Source organism: Hipposideros armiger, unplaced genomic scaffold, assembly GCF_001890085.2.
Source record: "Hipposideros armiger isolate ML-2016 unplaced genomic scaffold, ASM189008v1 scaffold_303, whole genome shotgun sequence".
Taxonomy (NCBI): Eukaryota; Metazoa; Chordata; class Mammalia; order Chiroptera; family Hipposideridae; genus Hipposideros; species Hipposideros armiger.
Genome location: NW_017731653.1, coordinates 428,114 through 435,417, shown reverse-complemented (window position 1 = coordinate 435,417; position 7,304 = coordinate 428,114). Strand labels below are relative to the sequence as shown.

Sequence of the window (7,304 nt, the reverse complement as noted above, 5' to 3'; positions counted from 1 at the left end):
CTGGCTGCTGGCTACATACGGTAGCCCATGGCAACCCACTGCCACAGGGGCAGCAGCCTACGCCGTCGCTGGCGACTCATGGCAGCCCAGATCCAGGTTGAGCTGTTGTTCAGCATCTTAGCTGTGGAGGGCAGTGTCACTGGCCCTCATATGTGGGGTCCGAACTGGGGCTCTCTGGAGTCCCAAGCTATGAAACTAAAATGTTTTTATGGGCCCCTGAAAATATGGTGGTGCCTAAACACTGTGCCTGTTGTTCCTACTGGGTTAAGTCAGCCCGAGCTGCTGCAAACCTGGTGAGAGAAGATGGTTTAAATGTGGGTATAGAGATGGAAAGGGGTAGATGCAGATGCATTTTGGAAGTAGACTTGGTGATTGATTACACATAAGAGCCCAGGAGAGTGAGCTATCAAAGATGAATACCAAGTTTTTGGCATAAACAATTGGGTGATGCCATTTGTTTGGATGGCAAAGCCTAGAGTGGAGCAGGTTTGGAAAGAGTGTGAGGGCTCTGTTTTGGCCATATTAAGTTTGAAATAGCTACTAGTTCAGTGCTTCTCATATTTTAATATGCTTACATATCATCTGAGAAATTTGTTAAAAGCCAGATTTCAATTGGCAGGACTGGAGTGAGCCTGAGATTTTGTATTTCTTCTGGTTCAGATAATTAAAATACAATGATATCTGAGAATTAAGACAAAAAACATTGACCCAGTTACCATTGGAGACAGCGGATTTCAAAAAGCTCTATGAAAAGCCAAATAAGAGACATTCATCAGGGATAGGGAGAGACTTTCAGTTTCTAAGCATCTAATAAATGCAGGGTTATACCAAGCATTTAAAAAATTAGTTTGTGTAGTCCTTACAATGGCCCTCTAAGGTTAATATTATTAATCCCATTTAAAAATTATGACTCTGAGACTCAGAAACAATACCTTACCCAAGTGCACACAGCCAGCACATGGCAGAGCTGCAGATCCAAAGCTGTCTATAATGTCCATGTTCTTTCCAGTTTCCCAGAGACGTCTTAAAAAATAAAGAAAACTGTTAAAAATCACAAAATAAGTCTATAACAACCACTTTGTAGCATTTGTTCTGAAATTCGGAAGAAATACATGATGGTAGTTATCTAATGTTGTACAACAAATTTCCCTAAAACTTATTGGCATAAAACAACAAACATTTATTACCTCAGTTTCTGTGGGTAAGAAATTGGTTATTCAAAGTCACTTGCCAAGTACTGACATTTGCAGTGTCTCTTATATTCATATCCTCGTCTCCATTTTCCTATTATTCCCCTTGTCATTTCTCACCCTGACCACTGCATTAGTCTTCCTGCCTATAGTCTTTCCCTGAAGTCCATGCAATATGTAGCTACCAGATTTATTTTCCAAAAGCATAGGTCTGAACACATTCCCCTGCTGACGAACTTTCCATGACTGCATGTCCTCCGCAGACATTCAAGGCTGCGTATACTCCAGTCCCAAATTACTGATCCACACTTATTTCCTACTGTCCTCCCTTGTCTGCTATGTTCCAGCCATGTACACCTTGTGCTTTACTATCTTTGAGTCTTTTTTTGCCCTTTGCTCTTTCCTCTGCCTAGAATATTCTTTCCTCCTTCACTGCCAAATGGGTCAACAATACAATCTACCCTTCAAGGGCTCTTTAAACATCACCTTTTCTAGGAAGCTTTTTCTGAGCTTCTTTCCCTGAACTCCATCAGGACTGTGTCTGCACCTTCTTTTGGCATTTGTCACCTTCCTCCTTGATTAGCCTTCCCTCCTGGTCTGTCAATTGTTGATTATCACTGTGTTTTCCATGCATTAGCGTCTGGAACATTGTCTGGTGCCCAATATATATTTGTTGGTGTTAAAGTCAGACTTTCAAGGAATTTACATTCATTGAGGAGGTTTTCAAGAAGTTATATTGCATATTGACCTATATGCGTGGATTCATTTAATGTTCATCAAATTGGGAAACATAGCCTTTAAAAATAATGGCTTCTTTCACAGGAAGAAAGCAAAAAGATTTTCTCCTTTTGCCTATTTCAAATTGAAAAATATTTGGAAGCTAAGTTAAAATAAAGCAAACAAGTAAATGCATGTAAGTTTATATTTATTTTCAGGGTCTGAATTTACTAAGCTAATTGGCTTAATTTAGTATTTGAAGTTCTTATAATAATTTGGTTAAAATGGTCCAAATTTTCTTTTGAAAACCATCGTGTGTGTGTGTGTGTGTGTGTGTGTGTGTGTGTGTGTATATCACAAATTAAATAATTATACCTGGAAGTTTAAAAAATTTAAATCTCTACTATAAACAATAAATTTTAGTTAAATAAAACATTCCCTTGTCCCTTTCTGAGCCTTAGAATTCTAATCTGTAAAAGGGAGACATTTAACTAGATGATTTCAAAGATCTTTTTTGTCATTTTATGAATCTGTGATGCTAATTGTAGATATTATGATCTTCCTCTTAGTAAAGCTAGCCAAGATATTCTTCAGGTCACCAAGACTAAGCTAATTCATTAATAAAAGAATATGGTTTATATGCTAGCTACTTCTATTTTGTTCAGCTTGGGTAACTGAAATAATCAAATTATCATTGTTTTCTGCTTTATGTCTGCACAATCCATGCAAAATATATCGCTACTTTAAAGATGTGTGTTTCTCTAAAATAAAAGTTTTTTTTATCACGGAGTTTTGAATGTGTAAGGTTAATTTCAAATATATATCAAGATTATATAGAGGTTCTATTTTTGGTATGGTAAGTTCCCAGTGGATTGACCAATAAACTCCGGACAAAAATTAAAAAACAAAACAAGACCCACAACTATCCAAAAGCTATGGAGAGAGGCAAGCAGATTTTCGAGGGGAGCTGAAACTTGGAAGAACGTACTGATGTGTGGTCCAGGTGGCTGAAGAAAACTTCTGCCATATTTCTGCCATTTGGAAGGCATTGCCTAAGGCAGTCTGTAGTCTCAGGAAGTGTGTGTGTGTGTGTTGGGGTGGGGGGGAGTGCTGGGGGCAGAGGAGGGTCATGTAAAGAAGAGAGCCAGAGTTCTGCTGCAAACAGTTAAGCTGAGAAAAAAAAAAAAAAAGGACAGAAAATCAAACTGAGATCTGAGTTGCTGCCTACCTCAGGGGAGAGTTTGCAGTGTTAACCAATTTAATTGCTTGCTAAAATAAAAACACAAGCACCTTTGGAGGATGTATTAGTTTCCTGTTCCTATTGTAGCAAATTACCACAAATTTACTGGCTTAAGATAACACAAATGTATTCTCTTACAGCTCTGGCGGTCAGAAGTCTGAAATGGGTTTCACTGAGCTAAGTAAGGTCAAGGTGTAGGCAGAACTGCGTTCCTTCTGGAGGCTGTAGGGGAGAATCTGTTTCCTTGCCTTTTCCAGGTTCTATATACCGCACACATTCCTTGACTCATGGTGCCCTTCCTCCATTTTCAAAACCAGGAAGATTGGGTTGAATCCTTATATGCTGAACACTCCGACTCTCACTTTTCTTTTGCCTCCCGCTTTCACTTTTAAGGACTCCTGTGATACATTGGGCCCACCTGGATAATCTAGTATAATCGTCCAATTTTAAGGTCATCTGGTTAGCAATCTTAATTCCATCTGTAGCTTGAATTCCCCTTTGCAACGTAACATAGCATATTCACAGGTTCCAGGGATTTGGATGTGGACATCTTTGAGGGGGGCTATTATTCTGCCGACCACAGAGGGATATAACAGAATCTAGAGTTTCCACAACATAACATTTGCAATTTACAGGATGCAACCAAAATTATTCACATGTGAAGAATTTGGAAAACGTGAACTATTCTTAAGGAACAGACATTTAACGGAGGCCAACCCTGAGATGACTCAGATATTAAAATGATCAGACAAGGACTTTAATACAGCTGTTGTAACTGTACCCATTGAGCTAAGGTAAAGTATACTTGTAATGAATGAAAAGGTAGGAAATCTCAGCAGAGAAATAGGAAGTAAAAAAAAAACAACCAAGTGGAAATTTTAAAATTAAAGTAACTGGCACAAATTGCATGAGATGGAATTAAGAGTAAAATACAGATGCTAGGAAAGAGTCTCTGCACTTGAAGGTCAATTCATAGAAATGATCAACTCTGAAGAAGAGAGAGAAAAAAGTGAACTGAGTCTCAGGGTCCTGTGGACAATATCAAAAGATACAAGATGTTATTGAAGTCTCAAGAGGAGAGGAGAGGAGAGGAGAGGAGAGGAGAGGAGAGAGACGAGGTAGAACAATATTTGAAGAAATAATACCCCCAAACTGCCCACATTTGGTTAAGAATCAAGAAGCTCAGCAAACCCTAAACAGCATAAATATGAAGAAAACTGTATTGGCTTGTCATAGTCAAAATGCTGAAAACCAATGACAAGAAAATCTTGAAAGCATTCGGAAAAAAAGTGACATCACATACAGGGGAAAAATAATTTGAATGACCATGGGCTTACCATAAACTATGGAGGCCAGAAGACAGAGGAACAAGATTTTTAAAGTACCAGAAGAAAAACAAATTGCCATAAAGGGTAAACACCCAGGAATTCTATATCCAGGGAAAATATCATTTGGCAATAAAAAAGAACGAAGTACTGACACATGCTACAACATGGATAAACCTTGAAAACATTATGCTAAGAGAGAGAAGCCAGTCACAAAATACCATTTATTGCATAATTCCATTTATATGAAATGATCAGAATAGACAAATATATAGAGACAGAAAGTATACTAGTGACTGCCTAAGGCTGGAGGGATGGAAGGAATGGGGGATGGGGTTTCTTTTGAGGGTGATGAAAATTGTGACAATGATTGCACAACTCTATGAGCTTACTAAAATCCACTGACTTGTACACTTCAAATGGGTAAATTGTTTGGTATGTGAATTATATCTCAAAGCTGTTAAAAAAATGAAGGCAAAATAAACACATTTTCAGATTCAAGAAAACTAAGAGTTCATTGTCAGTGGGCCTACTTTACTATGAAAGCTAAGGGAAATTCTTCAAGGTGAGGGGAAATGATACCAGATGGAAATTCAGATCCTCAGGAAAGAATGGGAAACATCAGAAATAGTAAATTGCTGAGTCAATATAAAAGACTTTTCCCCATTTTAATTTCTTTAAAATACATCTGACTGTTAAAGCAAATATTAGAACATTATCTTGTGGAATTTACCATATAATGTATTTAGATGTAATGCATATATTACAAATATAGCATGAAGGATGATGGTTCTTCTATCTGAAGAGATACAATATTAACTTTAGGCTGTGTAAAGTTAAGGCTGCATATTCTAAGCCTTAGAACAAGTATTAAAGAATAATGCAAAGAAGTACAGCTAAAAATCAAATAGATAAATATATGTGGAATTCTAAAAGTTATTTAATCCAAAAGAAGACAGAAAAGGAAGAACAGATAATATGTATTGGGTTGTTGGAAAAGTCATCACGCATGTTTGCAACAGATGGCACTAGTTCATTTTTGGAAGTACGAGAGTCATTCGCATCTATGTTATTGCTATGTGATTTGACAACTGACGGCTCTAGCTTCATTCTAAAAAAAAATGAGCTATTTGGTTGAGTTTTGGAGATTTTACAACAAGTTGAAGATGGAAGACCAAACTGCAGGCCGGTCAAGTGGCTCAGTTGGTTAAGAGTGTGAGCTCTGAGCAACAGGGTCACTGGTTTGATTCCCACATGGGCCAGTGAGCTGCGCCTGACTGAGCTGCCGCTGAGCTGCCAACGGGCGGCCAGATGGCGACTGGACTTGGAGCTGAGCTAGCTGCGCCCTCCACAACTAAGATTTAAGGACAATGACTTGGCTGTTCCCTTTTCCCAATTCCCCAATAAAAATCTTAAAAAAAAAAAAGACCAAACTGTGCATTTTTGCCATATTTTACTGTTTTACTTCCATAAAGGGAAAAACGCTCATCAAACTTGTGAAAAGTTGCATAAAGTTTACAGTGACAATGCTCTACAAGAACATCAGTGCCAAAGATGGTTCACAAAATTCCGTGCTGGTGATTTTGATCTCAATGTCACTCCTGGTCAGGGAGGCCCTCCGAGGTTGATGACAACAAAATAAAGGCATTGATCGAGTCAAACCCACGTTACATGACACGAGAGGTTGCAGAAACGTTGAACATCCATCATTCAAGCGTTCACGACCACCTGAAGAAGCTGGGATACATAAGCAAGCTCGATATTTAGGTTCTGCATGAACTCAAAAAGTTCATTTGACGACACATATAAACAACTGCAATATGCTCATTAAATGTGAAGAAAACGATCCTTTTTTTAAAAAAAGAGATTTTATTGGGGAGTTGGGGGAGGGGAACAGCACTGGGGAATCAGGGAAGGGGAACAGACAAGTTGCTGTCCTTTTGTTCTTCAGTCTAGTTGTGGAGGACATAGCTTCACTGGCTCATGTTGGTATTATCATAGCGCTCTTCCTGGGTGAGACAGTCACTCGCCAGCCTTTGGACGGCTGCTCACAGCGGCTCACAGCAGCTCATCCAGCTGCCAGCTGCTCATGATAGCTCAAGGCAGCACACTGCAGCAGGGGCTGCAGCCTACGCCAGCACCGGGGACTCATGGCAGCCCAGTTCCAGGTGGAGGTGTTGTTCACTATCTTAGCTGTAAAGGGCACAGCATCACTGGCCCTCATTTGGGATCCGAACCAGGGCCCTGCTGCTCAGAGCTGGCGTCCCAAGCCAACTCTTAACCAGCGCGCCACTCGGCCGGCCCAAAATGATCCTTTTTTGAAGCAACTGATAACTGATGATGAGAAGTGGATTGTTTACAACAATGTGGTGCACAAACGGTCTTGGGCCTGACATGATGATTCGCCTCAAACGACATTGAAAGCAGATATTCATCAGAGGAAGGTTATGCTCTCAGTGTGGTGGGATTTTAAAGGTGTCATGTTTTTCGAGCTCCTACCAAGGAACGAAACAATCAATTTGAATGTGTACTGTCAGCAATTGGACAGTTTGAACGAATTCATCATACAGAAACGTCCAGAGCTTGTTAATTGTAAAAGAGTTGTGTTCCATCGTGACAACGTGAGACCACACACAAGTTTGATTACCCGTCAAAAATTACTGGAGCTTGGATGGGATGTGTTGCCACACCCACCATACTCGTCTGACCTTGCACCGTCAGACTTCCACTTGTTTCGCTCTCTTCAAAACTCCTTGCGTGGTATAATGTTCAATTCAGATGAGGCTGTAAATCAGCACCTTGTTCAGTTTTTCACAAATAAAGACAGGTCCT

General features: G+C 39.6%; 1 long non-coding RNA gene across 1 annotated transcript in view; it reads right to left on the bottom strand.

The window, feature by feature from the left end:
• Positions 1-168: 168 nt before the first annotated feature.
• LOC109391820 (uncharacterized) overlaps positions 169-7,304 on the bottom strand; it is a 28,475-nt gene continuing 21,339 nt past the window's right edge. Inside the window, exons 4-5 of the long non-coding RNA XR_002125937.1 lie at positions 938-1,023; positions 169-290 (exon numbers count right to left, since the gene is read on the bottom strand). This is a non-coding gene — a long non-coding RNA (uncharacterized LOC109391820). The remainder of the gene's footprint in view (positions 291-937; positions 1,024-7,304) is intronic.